The 12620-nt window shown below is 41.7% G+C and overlaps 1 long non-coding RNA gene across 1 annotated transcript; it reads right to left on the reverse strand.

Moving 5' to 3' along the window:
• Positions 1-689: 689 nt before the first annotated feature.
• On the reverse strand, positions 690-10552 carry LOC119872017. The gene is made up of 2 exons (XR_005358885.1): positions 10357-10552; positions 690-905 (listed from the first exon to the last, which is right to left on the reverse strand). It is a non-coding gene; the product is annotated as an uncharacterized LOC119872017 (long non-coding RNA).
• Positions 10553-12620: the final 2068 nt, after the last annotated feature.

Consider the following 12620-nt stretch of genomic DNA (forward strand, 5'->3'; position numbering starts at 1 on the left):
GGAAAGTTTTCCATCAGGTTATGTTTTCCTCAATTTCTTTCAGAAGTGTTCTGTAGTTTTTAGGGTATAGATCCTTTGCCTTTTTGGTTAGGTTTATTCGTAGGTATCTTAAGGTTTTGGGTGCAATTGGAAAAGGATTGATTGCTTAATTTCTCTGTCTTCAATCTCATTGTCAGTGTATAGAATTGCCACTGATTTCTGTGCATTGATTTTGTATCCTGCCACACTGCCAAATTGCTGTATGAGTTCTAGCAATCTTGAGGTGTAGTCTTTTGGGTTTTCTATATACAGTATCATGTCATCTGCGAAGAGGGAGAGTTTGATTTTTTTCTTGGACAATTTGAATGCCTTTTATTTCTTTTGTTGCCTGATTGCTGAGGCTAGGACTTCTAGTACTATATTGAATAGCAGTAGTGAAAGTGGACATCCTGTCATGTTCTTGATCTTAGGGGAAAGGCTCCCAGTGTTTCCCCATTGAGAATGATATTTGCTGTGGGCTTTTTGTAGATGGCTTTTAAAATATTGAGATGTGTTCCCATCCCTACACTCTGAAGAGTTTTGATCAGGAATGGATGCTGTATTTTGTCAAATGTTTTCTCTGCATCTACTAATGCAGGCTTTACTGACTCCCACCCCATGGTCTACTAAGTGTACCTCATAGATATCAACTCTTCTTTTTGGAGATAAAATTACATAACATAAATTTTACTTTTTTAATCATTTTAAACTATGACTCAGAGTGCCTGGTTGGTTGCATCAGTTAAATGTGTTCCTTCAGTTTGGGTCATGATCGTGGGTCCTGGGATTGAGCCTGTGTAGGGCTCTTTATTCATCGAGGATTGTGCTTCTCCTTCTTCCTCTGCTCCTCCCTCTGCTTGTGCATTCTCTCTCTCTCTCTGAAACATCTTTAAAACAAAATAAAATAAAACTGTATGACTCAATCACTCCCATTATATTCACAATTTTCTACAACCATCACCACAGTCTAATTCCAGAATATTCTTATCATCAAAAGAAATCCTGTGCCCATTAAGTAATCAGTCTCCCATTCCTCCAAGCCCTGGAAATCTGCTTTTTGTCTCTGTGGTTTTGTCAATTCTGAATATTTCATAAAAATGGAATAATACAATATGCGGCTTTTTTTGTGTAACTCACCTCTTAAGACTCAACTCAAAGTTCCTCTACAAAGTCTTCCCTGACCTTTTCAGATGGCCATGGCTTCCCTTTTGTGCATGATTTCCAAATTCTCATGGACAACTCTATGTTGTCCCTGTTCTCCTTCTACACTTCTATGGGGCACCTGTGATACTCATTCCTCCTATTGGGCCACCTCAGTCTCCTTCTACTAGCTTGTGAGTTCTTTGAGGGCAGCAAGTGTGCTGCTATTCATCTATATATTTGCAACATCTCCTACAATGCCTAGCACATGGCAGTTTCTTTAAAATATGTGCTGAATACATATCGCAGATGGTGATAATGTGCCCAGGGTCTGGGTCCTGACTACCTGGATTCCAGCTCTACTGCTGGACTCTACTGCTTCCCATCTGTCTGAAACTGGGCAAATGACTGGAATTTTCTGTGTGTCAGATTCCTCAGTGCACGATGGTAATAAGATCAGCATGTACATCAAAAAGCTGTTGTGAGCATAAGACACTTAGAAAAATGCCTGGAACATAGTAGTGTTCCATAAATCTGAACTTAGCTGATTGATTATAAAGAGTACTTACTATTTTAATAAATGTCATTCACAATAGGTGCTCAAAAATAACTTACTAATGGTGTATGGAGTAGGAGCACGTTAGTGTTGATGAAAGCTTTTTGGGAGGAGGTAGGTATTGACCTGGTCATTAAAAGTTGTGTGAGAACTCAAAGAGAAGATGTGAAGAGGAACAGTGAAAACTAAGAATGGACTTAGGACCCAAAGAACAAGGCCTGAGCAAGTGGGAGAGGGAATGTGGAGCCTTCCAGAAGGGTGTGGCAGAAATTGTGTGTGTGTGTGTGTGTGTGTGTGTGTGTGTGTGTGTGTGTTTGGAGACTTGTTCAACAGGACATAGGCCTAAAAAAGTAACTTGGGATCCAGTTTGTAGTGGGCCTGTAGGCAGTGTGTAACTATTAAATGTCTTCAAATATGACAGTGGGATAATCAGATCATGGTTTAAGAAGATAAACCTAGTGCTCAAAGGAAGAAGGGTAAAAATGGGGAGAGACTAGGGACTAAGATTGCAAACTCAGATGTTTACACAGAGCAGGTAAGGAGCTTACCTGAATGAGGAAGTCTGGAGGTAAAAAGCAACAGGAGCTTGGCCAATTGAACTACAGATGCCTTCTAATTGTCTCCAGAGAGTGCTGCTCAATTTCAGTCATTATTGCCATGAAGATTGCAGGTTCAGTGTTACCAAATTTTTCCATTTTTCAAAGAATACCATAGGACATAGATTTTATGTGATTCTAACTTTTAAATATGCATTTGTAAGTTAAAATGGCCCTCAGACCTCACATGTGTGTTCTCCAAGAAAAGGATAAGCTACTCTCATTATCCATTATCAGAGAACTGAACAAGTCCTTAGGGCAGTAGCACTAGGAATAGAAGATGGGAACAGATAGCTCAAAGCTGGTGGAGGTAGGATCAACTAGATTTTATGACTATTTGATCCAGATGATAAAGAGGAGATGCTGTTCCCTGCCTAAATGACTTAGAGGAAGCTGATATCACAGGAGCTTCATGGAAATGGAACAAGAATGGCTTTTGAATCAGAACTAGTTCAAACTCGGCCCCATCACTTACTGGCTATGTGACCTTAAGCATGTTTCTTACTCAGTTTTTTCAACTATTATATGGAGGTAATATTAATACATATCCTACAGAGTTGTTTATAAAGATCAAATGAGGGACACCTGGGTGGCATAGTCAGCTAAGCATCTGCCTTCAGCTCAGGCCATGATCCCAGAGTCCTGGGATGGAGCCCCGCATGGAACCCTCTGCTCAGTGGAGAGTTTGCTTGTCCCTCTACCTCTGCTCCTTCCCTCTGCTCACACTTTCTCTCTTTCTCAAATATCTTTTAAAAAGATTAAATGAGATTTGTGCATGTGAGATGCTTAGCATAGAGTCTGGCACATCATAAGAGCTCAAGTGTTTTCAAATTTACCCGCAACATCCCTTTGTTCTACCTCCAGTGGAGCCTCCACTTTTTTACTTGCTGGTCTGTACTCTCCCAATTCTCCCATCCAGGAGTGTCACCCATCCAGGAGTGTGACCCAGGTCTGGCCAATGAGAACTCTGTCATCCTCCTAGGATAGTGATTGGCTCAAGGACCCAAAAGACAGTCTGACAATTGGGGTCAACAACAGAGTAGGCAGAGTGGGGTGGGGTGGGGTGGGTTGAAAAAGAGACCAGTCCTTCCGGAGCATTTGATTTTCTGCATCACACCACCCCTGAAATCAATGCTATATCTCAACTTTTCAATTAATTTCCCCTTAGGTTATGTCATTTCAGGTTGGATTCTCTGACATCTGTTACTAAGAGTCCTAACTGATTTTCTTACTACAACCCATTATCATTACAACTTTTGACCTTAGATGCCTGATGATGTCATATCCTTTGTAGAGTTTAAAGCTGACAGCCCTAGGAAAGGCTTTCTCCAGCCATAGCCCCTAGGGAGGAGGTTTTGTTTGGGAAGATCTCAGAGATGAGAGTGTGAACATGATGTATAGTTGAGATGTATACCCTCAGAAGGCATTTCAAAGTGGGAATGAGGCCTGGTCATACCTCAGCAGCACCCACCTAGCTTGAAGTTCAGAATCCCACCTTGAAGATGAGGCAACAAGCAGCAAAGCCATTGCTTCTGCAACTTCTGGGGTTCTTGTCTGGCTCCCAGGGGAAAAATCTCAGGTTGGACACTAGCTAGGGAAGCAGAAGGCTGGTGAGATCCTCAGACTAGCGAGAACCCTGAGTGTGTGGACAGAAGAGCTTTCAACTTTATCCTCCAGGGATATGGTTTCTAAGCTCTGCTCTCACACCCAGCAAGTCATAAGAGGGGGTGTTACATGTTCAGGGCTCTGGTTGACAGCTGGGAGACATGGATTTTTAGCCTGTCTCCAAAATACACTAGCTATCTGATCTGAGACATTCTACTCACCTTTCTGATACTTATTTTCTTCTTCAGTAAGGCTGGGAAAATCTATTTTTTTATAATAAATTTATTTTTTATTGGTGTTCAATTTACCAACATACAGAATAACATCCAGTGCTCATCCCGTCAAGTGCCCCCCTCAGTGCCCGTCACCCATTCAACCCCACCCCCCTACCTGGGAAAATTTAATAAAATGATATATCTAAGGTACTTAGCAGTGTCTGAAACACGGTATGTATGTTCTTAGCTATTTTTTTTCTCCCTGAATCTCACGTTATTCATCTGTAGAGTGAAGGAGATGAAGTTAGAATCTAGTTACTGGATAATCCATCAGGTTCCTTGAGGCTTGAAAATATTCCAAAACATTCTGTTTCTTTATTTAAAGTGGTAAAAACCATAGTGCAAGCTTATCATGATTCTACAGAAACATAATCCTTTATCCAAAACTCCTAGTACCAGATGCAATCCATAATTGTTTAGTAATCTTTACTATATCTTTTGTAGGATAATACTGCTTCATATCTTATATATAACAGAACACTTCCAGGAAGATATAGGTAACACTTTGGTGGTTTTAAAATATGTCCACACATTTTTTGATACTCATTTCTTCAAGAAGTGACATCTAAATCTTTTCCTGTGTGTGGGCTAATCTTGGTGATTTTCTTTTAAGAAGCAGGACAAAACAGAAGTGACAGTGGGATATTTCAAAGACAGGGTTGTAAAAAGCATTGTGCTTTCTCTTGCCAATAACCAAATTAATGAGCCGTCTTGCAAGGGAACCCTCAGCCCTGGGAAAGCCTTCAGATGACTGCAGCCCCAGAACATCTTAACCACAACTGCATGAAAGACCACGAGTCAAAACTACCCAGCAGAGCCTCTTCTGAATTCCTGACCCACAGAAACTGTGAGAAAATGAATGTTTGTTGTTTTAAGCAATTAAGTTTTGGGTTAATATGTTATGAGACAATAGATCATTGATACAACCCCATAATCAAGCATACTGATAATTTTGCAGCACAGTATCTAAATATTCACAGCAAGTGGTTTGAATAACATCCACAAATAAACTTGCAGTCATGTTAGACTGCAAAATGAGTTTCCCCACCCTAAAGACTTTTGGTTTTCAGAGCATTTTTATTTGATATTATTTTGGAACTGTACATGAGAAATTGTGAACTGAAGTTACATGATGCAAAACACTATGGGGACATTTTTAAGCCCCAATGTGCCTGTTGGACAATAACTATAGCAAGGAACCAGTGCCATGAACTTAGTTCATTCTGTTATAATAAACATCAACAGCACCAAACTGCTTCCATCATTAAACTGTGTACTTGGCATGTATGGACTTTCCCATCTTCATGGACTTTGTAGCCAGGGATCATGGAGGCCATACTTTTCCCAAGTACAGTAAAGAGGTCACCCTCATCAGAACTGGGAAAGTTGGGGCAAGTACTTGTAATGTAAATTCCAAAGACTTACCCAGGCCTACTGAGTCAGATCTCAGTGGTGGACCTAGGAACCCTACTAGCTTGTGGTATTAGGTAAGTCAGTTAACTTATTTATTTATTTATGATTTAATTTATTTATTCATGAGAGACACAGAGAGAGGGGGGGAGAGAGAGAGAGAGAGAGAGGCAGAGACACAGGCAAAGGAAGAAGCAAGCTCCATGCAGGGAGCACAATGTGGGACTTGATCCCGGAACTCCAGGATTACGCCCTGGGCCGAAGGCAGGCATTAAACCACTGAGCCATCTAGGGAATCCTCCAGTTAACCTCTTTAAACATGAGTTCCTGCATCTATAACATAAGGGTAGTAATACCTGCTTCTTAAGATTGTTGGAAGGCTCAAAGGAAATGATGCAGTCAACTGTCCAATACAGTGCCTGGTACAAAAATGATTTCTGAACTGAATTATATAAGAAGGCTATAAGTTGATTTTTGGGAGACCAGCCTCTGGGGAATATACAACACACATTCACTTCCATCTGAACTGTCAGCAGGGTACAACAGTTTAAGTATGGTAATAATAATAACAACATGATTGTTGAATGTTTATGTGCCAGGTACTGATCTAAGCAGTTAGCTAACATGAACGAATTATATCCTCATAACAATCCTATGAGGTACATATATTTTTCACAGTTAGTTTACAGATAAGGACACTGAGGCACAGAGCAGTTAAGTAACATGCTATTGTTACAGTTTCCAAGTGGCAGAGCCAAGATTTGAACCCAGAGGACCTAAGTAATTTGTAATACTAAACTTTACCAAGGTCTGCTTGTTCTAAAATGGAAGAGAAAGGACTCCATGTCCATAAACAGCCTCCTTTTCTTGATGAATGCTGCTCTGCCTCAGAGCCATAGGTGAAGACTGAGACCTCAGATGATCGTGTAGATTCTTGTAGATCGTGGAAAAGTGTGTTCTCAGGCTATCACCAGGAACATGTTTGGATGGAACAAAGGAAAGCACCGAAGGCCCCCACCAAGAGCAACTTGGCTATTTCAGTTTTCTTGCTCTGGCCTTGGCTTTAGAGCCTTTGCACAATCCATTCCCTCTGCCTGGAATTCTCCCCTTGCTTCTTTATGCTTCATGTTCATTATCCTTCAAGTGCAATCCTTCACATCCTCAAAGAGGCCTTCATTGATTATTCCATTCAAAATAAATAGTCCTGTCCCATCCCCTACTCTCGATTATTCACTGTAACAGCCCACTCTTCCTACCATCACTTACCATAATTTGCCATTACTATATTTTACTGTTAATGTCTTTCTGATATTCCTTACTGCTCCAGAAGGGCAGAAATCACATCTGTCTTATTTGCCATTTACAATCCAAGACCGGATTGTAAACAAGGTCTGGTACATAATTGGTTCCATTAGGACTTGTTGAAAGAGAGTGAATATGCTGCAAACCATGAGTGGACACACTGGCCTTTCACTCTCCCCTCTGCTTTGACATCATTCCTCACCACTTCACTTTGTACCTTTCTCTTTCAAGGGAATTGCTGAGCAATTGAGTAAGGGACATAGCCATTTTCAGCACCTGTCACTGCCCTCAGTGGAATTTCTCCCACTCCCCATCTCCACTCTTTACCACAAAGCCTCCACCTCTTTGTGCAGGAAGACTGAACCAAGTACAAATGACTGGCCTGAATGGAGTGGACAAATGGCTCAGAATACCTAATTATCTATTTTTAAAGGGGATGGGCTTTGAAGCTTCAGAGTCTTCATTCCTAGAAAAAATAGAATGCAATTAAATGATTCATACTACAGGGGGCGATCATCTTCTTTAAGCTAGAACCAGCACCATTAGCCACAAAATCTCTAAACCAATCCATTGTATGACACTCAAGGTTTGAACCAATTAATCCACAACTAAGACCACAGCTGGAGACAAGTGATGGCAGAGAGAAGGCACCAGGGCTCTATCTCACATTCAACTGTAGACAATTCATAGTCTTACTGACTTTAGCAAGAAAAGAACACTATTGGGGGCTGTTGAATGTGTTCTTCCCCCACAGAGCCCTAGGAAAGTAAAACTGATAACTAGGGATGACTTTAAAAAGTGGCAAATGGTGCAATTCAATGAGGAAACCAGGCTTGCACAATCATTAAAAGCGTAGAATCTCCTAGAAGGCAATTCCTGGAAATAAAATGCCAAACATAGTTGGAGTCATCTGGATCTGGAATTTCCACCTTGATAGAAACCATCCACTTAGTATTCAAGGAGAAAAGAACAGCATTATCCCAATTTCTTATACTTGTATTGTTTCTGAGATTTAGAATTGATTATTCAACTAAATAATTGCTCCAAAATTCACATGACATTTTTAGCTCTATGACCCTGGGTAAGTTACCTGATCTCTCTTGGTCTCTATGTCCTGTAGAATGGAAATAATTACAGTACTTGTGCCATTTTGTATAAAGATTAAATAAATTGTAATGTATGTAAGTGCTTAGTACAGTGTCTGACATGGTAAATGCTATGAAAGTGTTGAAAACCCATTTCTTTTTGCAGATGTTTATATGGCTACAGCAAATATGCTCACAATGAAGTTTGCACACATCTCCACTACCTCATATCTTAATGCCAGTTTGCTTTTCCACTTCTCTTCTAGAGTAACCTCAAGACAAGGACTCAGTCTTTTTTCTCCATGTATCCCAATGTAGGGAAATTATCTGACAAATAATAAGCATCTGATAAGTATTTGTGATGAATATGTAAATAAAGGTATGTTTCTCATAAAAATAGTTTTTGCCCTTGAAGAACTTATAGTCCAGTGGGGGAGAAAGACACTACACAAATCCCCATCATGCGATGATTAGAGTTCTAAAAGAGATATGGAAACACTGCTGTTAGAATTTGTTTAGTTTCGGGGATTGAGAGAAGGAAGTGATATATAAGCCAATCTCAAAGAAGGAGAGGCATTTCACAAGGTTGGATTCAAGGAGGTGCATCTGAACCAAGTTTTGAAGAATGAGTAGAAGTTAGCCAGATGAGGAAATTAGAGAGGCTAATTTCCAGGCAGATGAAATAGCATGTATGCACTTCTGGCTCTTGTGTGGAGAGGGTATGTGTAACTGTATGTGTGTGAGAAAGACATTTCACCATCACACTGTTCCTATAGGACAGGGGTCGGCAAGTTTTTTCTATAAAGGGCTAAATAGTAGGGGCACCTGGGTGGCTCAGTTGGTTAAATGGTTAAGTGTCTGCCTTTGGCTTGGGTCACAATCCCAGTGTCCTGGGATTGAGTCCCACGTTGGGAGTCTGCCTCTCCCTGTCCCTCTGACCCTCCTCCCTGCTTGTGCTCTCGTGCAGTATCTCTCTCTCTCTCTCTCTCTCTCTCTCTCAAATTAGTATATAAAAAATCTTTTTAAAGAAGAGCCAAGTAGTAAATATTTTCAGCTTTGTGAACCATCCAGTGTATCACAACCATTCACTTCTGTCACTGTAGCAAGAAATCAGCCATAAATGATATGTAGACAAGTCATGTAGGCAGATTTGGCCTGTGAAGGGATGGATTTGACCCATGGGCCCTAGTTTGCCAACCCCTACCACAGGACCAGGAAACCATCCCCTAGCCTTCCAAGGACATGATGCATAAAGACGCCCAACCCACAGGGCTTATGCTACAGCCCTTCATATATAATCAGACTTGCTCTTTGCATGGGTTATCAATTACTGTGTTATAAATTAGCTCAAAACTTAGTGGCTTAAGTCATCAATACCTGTCACAGTTTCTATAGGTAAGGAGGAGTTTGAGCAGTTCTGGTTCAGGATCTCTTATGAGGTTATAGTCAAGATGTCAACAGGGTCTGCAGTTATCTGAGGGCTCTACTGGGGCTAGAGAATCTTGCAGGGTAGTTCACTCACTTGACTGACAAGTGGGTGCTGGCTTTGGCAGGAGGCCTCAGTTCCTTCCCGTATAGGCTGCTCCACTGGCTATTTCAGTGTCCTTCACAACATGAAGGACAGCTGGCTTCTCCCAGAGCAAACGATCCAGGAGACCAAGCTGGAAGCCATGACCCAGCCTAGACATTCACACACTCACTTTTGCCATATTTTATTGGTTGTACAGGCAAACATGGATTCAATGCAGGGAGAGACACCATGCAAGACATAAACACCAGGAGGCAAGGAATACTTGCCAGGAGGCCATTTTGAGGCTGGCTATCACACCCTTTCTTCATATCCACGGTAAGATGTACCTTACTCTTGTTATTAACTTCTCTTTGTCAGCCAAATATTCTCATGGAAACTTCAAAGAATCTAAATATCCCACATAATTCACATTGACCATAAAGGACAATGAGAAGACCTCTTGGATAATATGGAGACATGTTTACTCTCCTGAAGAACATGAGAGAGACTGGGTACAAGCACAGGAAGCTCATCTCTGAAATTCTCCCTCAAGGAGATACCTTATCAGACAGAACCATTAATTGCTCCCCCTCAGTAAATCGACCCCAGACCTCCATGTCCCAGCTTCCTTTCTTGCCTAAAGATGAGCTACACTAAATAGCCAATTCCTTCACTCTATACCTTCCCTACATGAAGTAGAATCCAGAAACTGGTAAAAATTTTACCTAGAAACACAACTCATTCTTCCCTAAACAAACCCAAAGGGGAGCTATTTGAGGAAACAAGCTGAAGCAATTCCATTTCTTTCAAACTATTTGGGGCTTAGGAGTGTAACATTTTAGAATTTATGGGATCTTACCATTCTTTCCAGCCTCCAACTTCATCTGGCACCCTTTTCCTCAGCACCCATGAGAAGAGTCTTCCTGCTTCTGCTTTCAGGTATCCCAGGTCCTTTCTGGCTGAGCAAGGGCTGGAGAGAAGTGAGGTGACATCTCTTCAAAGTTCTCTTTCTTCACCTGGTGCATGGAGGCTCTGTGTTTTGCGGCTGGGGGAAAAGAGAGTTTTATTTATTGTGGCTGTCCAGGTGACAGGAGAAAGTTGAGAAAGAAGCAAAGGTGACAGAGATGAATGTTAGTTGTAGGGCCCAACTCCAACTGTTGGGCTGTCTCTGAAACTCTATACCCAAGGAAATGAGTGCCAGTAGCTGAGAGGGACATTTTGTTTGCGAGACAGAGGACTCCAGTCAAAAGTATTGTTTCTTGGGGACTCAGATGACAAACTGAGGCACAGATGTAAGACCATTCTCCATAGCTCTCAGAACCCAGCAGTACATGGGCCTTGAGCCCTATGAACTGAGGCACAGTGTGAGGAAGCCCCCTTGGCATAGAAATTGGTGGTCTCACAATTAGTATAGTTGGCAAGGCTGTGTGAATAGCACTGGAAGCTGAGACATCATCAAGAGGGAAACCATAGTGCATGACAGGTGATGTACCTTATCCACTAGGTTGTAGATATAGGTAGACACTCTATGAGAACTCCTGGAAATGATCTGGGTGCCTCTGGATGAGAGAGCCTAAATCCTATATTTTGACATATAGGAGCATATGGTCATATCTTGGGGGTATTAATATAAATGTAACCTCAGTATAAGAGTTAAGAGTATGAGTGTTTGACCTAAAGTACTTGGGTTTGAGTCACAGAATGGCCCTGGGCAAGTTACTGAACCACTCTCTAGGACTTATTTTTCCTCATCTATAAATTGAAGATAATAATACACTTATTTTAGAAAGATGCTGTAAGTATTCTGAGAATTATATATGTAAAGTATTTAGAATAGTGCTTGGCACATGATGAGTACCACATAACTGCTGGAAAAAAGTTTTACACTCTCGAGTTGATGATGCCTGAAAGAGAGTTGTTACACAGACTTCCTCAGATAAAAATCACATCCTCAATTACAGAGCCCATAGCACGTTGGAAAGTTCTCATTATTAAAAAGTTCTTTCTAATATTTTTTTTAATTTTTATTTATTTATGATAGTCACAGAGAGAGAGAGAGAGAGAGGCAGAGACACAGGCAGAGGGAGAAGCAGGCTCCATGCACCGGGAGCCTGATGTGGGATTCGATCCTGGGTCTCCAGGATCGCGCCCTGGGCCAAAGGCAGGCGCCAAACCGCTGCGCCACCCAGGGATCCCTTTTTTTTTTTTTTTTTTTTTTTTAGTTCTTTCTAATATTAAGGCAATTTGCCTCCTTGCAACTTCTCCACATTGGTTCCAATTTTTCTCTGAGATATTATTCCAAAATAAGCTTTTCTTATGCTAACAGCTCATTGAGGCAATCTCAGGATCTCCCTGAGTTTTCTCTTTTCCAAGCTAAGCAGCCCCCGGCTCTTCAACCACTCCTCAGAAACTGGCCCCCAGACCTCTCTCCAACCCAGGAGCATGTCCCTGAATGCACTGCAGATTGCAGCATTGGGGAGGTAGATACCTACTTCAAGTAGCCCCAGGACTGTCTCCAGGACACTCTCCCCCCTCATAGGAACACATGTTCCTCAGAGGAAAAGTTTCAGATTAACCCAACCGTTTCAAATTAATTTTGTTTGGGAGAGCAAGGGGAAGGGGATTTCCAAACAGGGCCAAGGACTTTGTTAAAGCTGTTCCTCCAAGATAGAGATGGACAACTGGCTAGCCTGGAGAGGGGCCAGCTGGGAAGTGTAACTCTGTCCAGGGATGTGAGCCAGCACTGGCTCCTCCTCTTGGGAGGTAAGAAGGAAAAGCTGGTTTCCTCAGTAGAGATAAGCATATAGTGTACACTCAAGGAAAAACAGAACTTCTCCTTGTACCTGGCATGGGCCCTAACTCATGCCCCCAGCTGGAACACATGCCTCCCTCATTCCACTCTCACTGTGAGAAGCCGTGGACAGCAGTTGTCTGCTCTTCACCTCCAGGGCATGAGGCTGCCGGATATAAGTCCAGGACATTTCCGGGTTTCACTTGTTCAGGATTTTCTGAATTATTTTCTTTTATGGGCCTGTGGGGTAGAAGAACAGGAGGTAGGAGAGAGCACGGAAAACACACTTTTTGTTTTCTATAGAATGACAGCTGAAGCTCTCTTCAGTTGCT

Source organism: Canis lupus, chromosome 5 (genome assembly GCF_011100685.1).
Source record: "Canis lupus familiaris isolate Mischka breed German Shepherd chromosome 5, alternate assembly UU_Cfam_GSD_1.0, whole genome shotgun sequence".
Taxonomy (NCBI): domain Eukaryota; kingdom Metazoa; phylum Chordata; class Mammalia; order Carnivora; family Canidae; genus Canis; species Canis lupus.